Below are 6,916 nucleotides of genomic sequence, written 5' to 3' on the forward strand. Positions count from 1 at the left end.
CAGGTTCAGGGGTCCCTTTGGGATGCTGGGGATCAAACGTAGGTTGACTGTGTGCAAGACAAACGGCCTCCCTACTGTGCTATCACTTGGTCACACATGATAGCTGCCTTTCCAGACCCCAGTGTGGGCAAAAATTAAATTCTCTTTCCCACACAGGGCTCTGGCCCCAGTTCCAAGCGGGCATGTTACCTGAGGCCAGGATAACACCCAGGTGGCTCTTTCCCCATGTTGACAGGAATAGACATGCCTGATCCTGCCCTACCACCCTCCAACATGCCCACACTCATCCAACTCCAACGATCACTTGGTGTTTTGGCCATATGTGCCAGTGTTCAAGGCTCACTCCTGACTGTGTCCAGGGCTCATTCCTGGAAGAGTTGGGAGGGACCTTATGTGGTGACAGGGATGGAACTGGGTAGGCTGTGTGCAGGGTAAGGGCTTTCCCCACTGTACTATCTCTGATCCCCCCAAACAGTGTGTGTGTTTTTCTTTTTTGGGGGGACAGTTGTGCTCAGGTGTTGCTCCGGGCTCTACACTAAGGAATCCTTTCTTGCGGTGCTTGGGGGGGATCATATGGGATGCCGGGGATTGAATCCGGTTGGTCACATGCAAGGTAAACACCCTCCCTGTTGTGCTATCGTTCTGGCTCTGTTGTGTGTATCTGTCTTTTGTTTTCTTTTGTTTTGGACCCACATTCAGCAGCACTCCGGGGTTACTTCTGAGTCTGTACTCAGGAATCCCCCTGGTGGTGGTGCTTGGGAGACCATATGGGATGCCAGGGATCCAACCTGGGTTGGTCACATGCAAGGCCAGTGCCCTGTCCACTGTGCTGTGGCTCATATCCACTTGTGTGTTTCCATGCAACTCTGGACACTGTCCTGTAGCTCATTTCTTCTCCCGTGACCTGTTAGAAAAAAAAAAGAGGCTATTTCCACGGCCTTCAGCTTAAAGGCTGCTAACTGAACATTGTCGCAAATTACTCAACTGGTTCTTTCACCAGGTTCTTAGCTGGCTTCCAGTGTCCACTCTCCCTCGCTCAGTCCCAGAGCTCTGGGTATGCTCAGAGTTTTGGGGTCGTGCAAGGAGTGCATGTACAGGGCTTAGGAGCATCCAGCCAAACCTGGCTTGGATCCCCAGCCCCGAATATGGGTCCCCTGGGTAGCACTAAGGGTGTCAGGATGTAGTGAAGAAATGAAGGAGTAAACTGAAGTGATAGCACATCTGGAGGGTGTTGATCTTGTGGCCTGCTTGGGTTCAATCCCCAGCTTGATCCCATCTGGTCTCCAGAGTCTGCCAGGATCTCTGAGAGCAGAGCCGGGAGTAACCCTTGAGCACCAATGAGGACTGAGGACTGTGGCCCATAGTTTATTTGTTGCCTTTTTTTTTTTGGTTTTGGGGCCACACCCAGCACTGGTGCTCAGGGGTTACTCCTGGCTCTGCGCTCAGAAATCACTCCAGGAGAAGAAATAACTTATCGAGGGACAAGAATCCGGCTGACAGCTGACTTACCCTTGGGCACTCTGGCAGCTAGGAGCAAATGGGGGCAGCATCATCCGAGTTCTACAGGAAGAAGGCTTTAAGCCTAGAATCCTCGATCCCATCAAACTGGCATTCAATCATTTTGTGGCATTCAATTTTGAAGATATTTTTTGATATTGAAGAATTCAAAGACTTTATTTTTTGTGTCCCTTCCTTAAAAGGGTTACTGGAGAATATACCTTTAGCAATCCACAGTGACCCTAAACATAACATATTCCTTCCACTCCCATATTAAACAAGGGAAGCTAGAAAAATTTTATACCTCTTTAGAGCAATGAACAAGTTAAAAGCATAGTTCTTTCCTTTTTTTTTTTTTTTGGCCACACCCAGTGACACTTAGTAGTAACTCCTGGCTATGCACTCAGAAATCACTCCTTACTTGGGAGACCATATAGAATGCCGGGGATTAAACCTGAGTCTGTCCTGGGTCAGCCGTATGCAAGACAAACACCCTACCACTTGCGCCAAAAGCCGAAGTTCTTTAAGGATAGGGGAAAGGGTCATAGATGAAGCAGATATTGGGCAAGGTTAAGGTATATTAAAATTTTGGTGGTAGCCATGTAGCTTGTGTAGAAATAAGTTTTCTAAACTACTGTGGAATATATTCATGTAACCACAGACTAGAAAATGTTTGGGGTTGGGGAATTGATGGAAACACTTGGGTAATAGCATGATAAGATCAGTGGAAAAAAGGCAAAAGGTGAACTCAACAAAATCTTGGTTGGTTGTCATGTGAATTCTCAAACTTCTATTAAATCCTTTGAATTGAAAAAAAAAAAGAAAGAAATTGCTCCAGGCAGGCTCATGGGACCATAGGGGGTCCTGGGAATCTAACCCAGTCTCTCTTGGCCAAGTGTGCAAGGTAAATGTCCTACCGCTCTGCTATCTCTCCAGCCCCCACATAGTTTTTTTGGGGGGGCCACACCCGTTGACGCTCAGGGGTTACTCCTGGCTATGCGCTCAGAAGTCACTCCTGGCTTGGGGGACCATATGGGATGCAGGGGGATCGAACCACAGTCTGCCCTAGGCTAGCGCTGGCAAAGGCAGGCACCTTACCTCTAGCGCCACTGAGCCGGCCCCCCCACATAGTTTTTTGTTTTTGTTTTTAAAAAGGAAATAGTGGGGGCCCCGAGAGATAGCACAGCAATGTTTACCTTGCAAGCAGCCGATCCAGGACCAAAGGTGGTTGGTTCAAATCTCGGTGTCCCATATGGTCCTGGTGTCCCATATGGTCCCCATGCCTGCCAGGAGCTATTTCTGAGCAGACAGCCAGGAGTAACCCCTGAGCACCGGCGGGTGTGGCCCCAAAACCAAAAACCAAAAAAAAAAAAAAAAAAAAAGGAAATAGTGGGGCCGGAGAGATAGCATGGAGGTAAGGCATTTGCCTTGCATGCAGAAGGTCATTGGTTTGAATCCCGGCATTCCATATGACCCCCTGAGCCTGCCAGGAGTGATTTCTGAGCATAGAGCCAGGAATAACCCCTGAGCGCTGCCAGGTGTGACCCAAACCCCCCCCCCCTCAAAAAAAAAAAAAAAAAGAAATAAAGGAGAGACCAGAGCAATGGTTTAGTGGGGAGGGAGTTGGCAAGCAGCTGGTCTGGGTTAGATCCTCATCATCCCATATGGTCCCGAACCCCACCAGAAGTGATTCCTGAGTACGAAGTCAGGAGCCAGTCTTGAGCATTGCCAGGTGTGGCCCTAAACTACACCTTACTCCCCAAAAGGAGAAAGGAGTTCATTCACTGCTTTCATTTCTTTCAAGGGAAAACCAGCACCTCAGCAGCCATTTTGGTTCTATGGCCCAAATCCCTGGTTCTCTGGGCCCTGCTGGCATGGGGCCTGGCTTTTCTCAATGTCAGATTTTCATCCCCTCTGTGGTTCCCATCTGAGCGGCAGGAATGGGGCCACGCACCCTTGGTTCTCCCCTTGGTCGGAGCACCCTGAGACATCGTGCTGCAGCCTGGCACACCCACTTTCACTTTCAGCCCCTTAGGTGGGAAGACCACAGGAACCAGAACTCAAGATCTGGGCTGGCCCCCTGGCTGGGTGCACTCAGAACCTCTCTCCACCTTTCCTTGGGGTCACTCCAGTTGGGCCCCTTTTGGGCCTCCCTCCCTCTCTGTCAGAATCTTCTCGCTCTGTGGTTCCATGTCATATTGATTTTCTGCAGAAACCTGTCCCCCGAACCCCAGTTCACCATTTGGCCTAATTGGGGAGAGCTCCCATCTTTCGGCCCCTATGGCTCTGAAAAGATCTAAACTGCTAATCTCCCCCATCTCCTATCTCCCATCACCGCCTCCACCCTGTACCCCAGGTCAGGATGCCCTTTGGAAATCTTAATGAAATAAGGACACCTCCCCCATGCCCCCCCAAATTAAGATACACCTTTCAAAACCCACTGGAGACTTTCCCAGACCTGGTGAGTCTCTCTTTCTGGGTAATACCCAGTTCCTCCCTGGGGCTCACCTACCACCACCAAGCCCCAAAAAGGATCCGGGGGGGCTTTGCACTTGCAGAAAGTGTCCTTCTCCAAGGTCACCCTGGGGTGGATGCTTAACTTCCTTTAGGTACTGAACCTTCTCTTCTTGTGCATGGAAGTGCTGAGAGGGGCCTTAGCTGGTGGGGAGATCTTCCTGGCACAGCCACAGAGAGCTCTGGCAGCCCAAGTGTGACATTCAACTTTATCTCCCTGATCAAGAAGGGACCTTCAGCTCTAGCCCGGCTCTGGGCTCTGGTTCTCTTGTGGTTTCCCTCTCCTCACTGAGGATTCCACAGTTAGCCCCAGAAGGCCATGACTGCCTGCCTGGGGCCTCTGAGGTGATCAGACTCATGGCTCACATTTTGGGCTGTTATCAGGGCTCATCTCTCTGCAGGCCAACTGTGCCCTCTCTGAGGCCAGTCTGTCTCTTTTTATTAATTTTGGCATTTGGGCTGCACCAAACTACTGCACCCAGTAGTGCTCAGGAATTATTCTTGGCAGACTCCTGGGTCAATGTGAGATGCCTGGGATTGAACCTGGTCGGCCATGTGAAGGTAGACACTCTCTCCATTATTACTTGGGCCCTTTTTCTCTGTTTCTTTTTTTTATTTGTTTGTTTGTTTGTTTTTGAGTCACACTTGCCGGTGCTCAGGGGTTACTTCTGGCTCTGCACTCAGGAATTACTCCTAGCAGGCTTTGGGGACCATATAGGATGCCAAGGATCAAACCCAGGTCAGAAGTGTACAAGGCAAACACCCTACCCATTGTTCTATCGCTCCAGTCCCACAACAATAACTTTTTTGTTTGTTTGGTTTCTTTTTTTTTGGGGGGGGGCACCCCCAAAATCCTCAGAGATTATGTCTGGCTCTGCGCTCAGAAATCGCTCCTGGCAGGCTCAGGGACTACATGGATACCGAGGATTGAACCCAGGTCTGTCCCAGGTTGGCTGCGTGCAAAGCAAATGCCCTACCACTGTGCTATACCTCCAGTCCCACCTTTTTTCTTTTTCTTTTGAGAAGGGAGTTCGGGTCAGCCCAAGCATAAGCCCATCTTATGCTTGGAGATTATTCCTGGAGGTGCTCAGTGAGCTGTGGGGAATTGCAGACAGAATCTGGGCCTCCTGCAGACAAACTCTGGGCTCCAGATTCTATTTTCACCCAAAATGGGAAAAAACTGGCCTGTGGAGTTATATGATGGAGGTCAGGGTTTGATCCAACGGCCTGGCAGAGCACCTGACCCCTGAGCTGGGGGCAAGATGCGGGTGGCTTAGGAACCAGAAAATAGAGAACTTTCATTTCTTCCTCTTCTTGTTCAGAAGAATTTGGGTAGCAAAGGTGCATGCATGCATATCTAGGGTGAGGGGTAAGTTCCTGTTATTTGGTTTTATGCTTTATTGTTTCTTGAGGGGGAGTCATATATGGTGGTGCAGGTGGTTCTAAGAACCAGACTGGGTTTCTAGGCTGTGATGTGTCTGGCCGAGTGATAGATGAGGCCAGGAATAAATGAAGTGTCTATTGGATTATCAACAATTGTCTCCTCTGTTCGTCTCGAGCTGTCAACCTACCTGCCAGTCATACCCACATCCACACAGATGCCACAGAAATGGCCATGAACCTGAGGGCTGCTCTCTGTTTTCCATTTCCATTGCCACCTCACTTACTCCCTCCACAGGCATCCGTGGATGGTCTTGAACAAGGAAATGAACAGGCAGAGGTTTCTAGCACTCCTCCCTGACTTGGGTCTGAGGCCCTGCCTGTAGATTTTTTTCCCCCTTTGGCTTTTGGGCCAGACTTGGAGGTTTTCAGGGGGTTTTCCTGGCTTTGCACTCAGAAATAGCTCCTGGAAGTCTCCAGGGATCCCGTGGGATATTGGGGATCGAACCCGTGCAAGGCAAATACCCTCCCCGCTGTGCTCGGGCCTTAGTTTGTGGGTGTTCATTTAATAGTCAAGGGGATGACAGGCCCAGATTCATGCTGCTTTGAACTTGAAGCTCACCTGAGTCCTGCACAGAGGAACTAACCTCCTGCCTTTCTCAGAGGACCAGAGCAGGGCCCGAGTCCCAGAGGGCAGCTGTGAAGCCTGGCAAGCTTCTATCTGTGCCTACAACCTGCTGTTTTGTGGAGATGGAGGCAGAGATGGGGTAGCATGGGGACAACAGATACAACCCCCACACCGGAGAGGATGGAACTGCACCAAGTTGCTGTCACCCTAAAATCTCACCAGACACAGGCCGGCCACGGGTGTACAGAGAGCGGTAACCAGATCCTGTGAGTCCAGTAACAGGCCGGTCTCCTCCTCCTGGGCCTGCAGCCTTGCCAGTCTGCTAAGAGCTGTTTCTATGGTGCATTTTATTCCTGGAAGATGGCTCTCTCGCAGCCAGAGGGATTGCATTACACTGCAGTCCCAACTCAGCTGTTTACAAACATTCCAGGGGGCTAGTCCCTGGGTAGAGAGCCATGATGCCTTGGTCCAGAGGCCCTCTGGAGCCTTTCATTCCTTCACTGTGCCCTTGTCTTCTCTGCCCAGATCGAAGATCTCTCCCTCTCCCCACTCCAGCCTCTGCCTTGCTGTTCCCTCTGCCATTCCCCATCAGCCCCCCTATACCAACTAGAGGCCACCTTCTTCAAACATTTGAATCATCGTTTTTTTTTTGTTTTGTGTGGTTTTTTTTTTTTTTTTGGGTCACACCCGGCAGTGCTTAGGGGTTACTCCTGGCTCTCTGTTCAGAAATCACTCCTGGCAGGTACGAGGGACCATATGGGATGCCAGGATTAGAACCACCATCCTTCTGCATGCAAGGCAAATGTCTTACCTCCATGCTATCTCTCTGCCCCCCCCTTTTTGTTTTGTTTTTTGGGTTACACCCGGCAGTGCTCAAGGGTTACTCCTGGCTCCACG

The sequence above is a fragment of the Suncus etruscus genome, chromosome 2 (assembly GCF_024139225.1).
Source record: "Suncus etruscus isolate mSunEtr1 chromosome 2, mSunEtr1.pri.cur, whole genome shotgun sequence".
NCBI classification, from domain to species: domain Eukaryota; kingdom Metazoa; phylum Chordata; class Mammalia; order Eulipotyphla; family Soricidae; genus Suncus; species Suncus etruscus.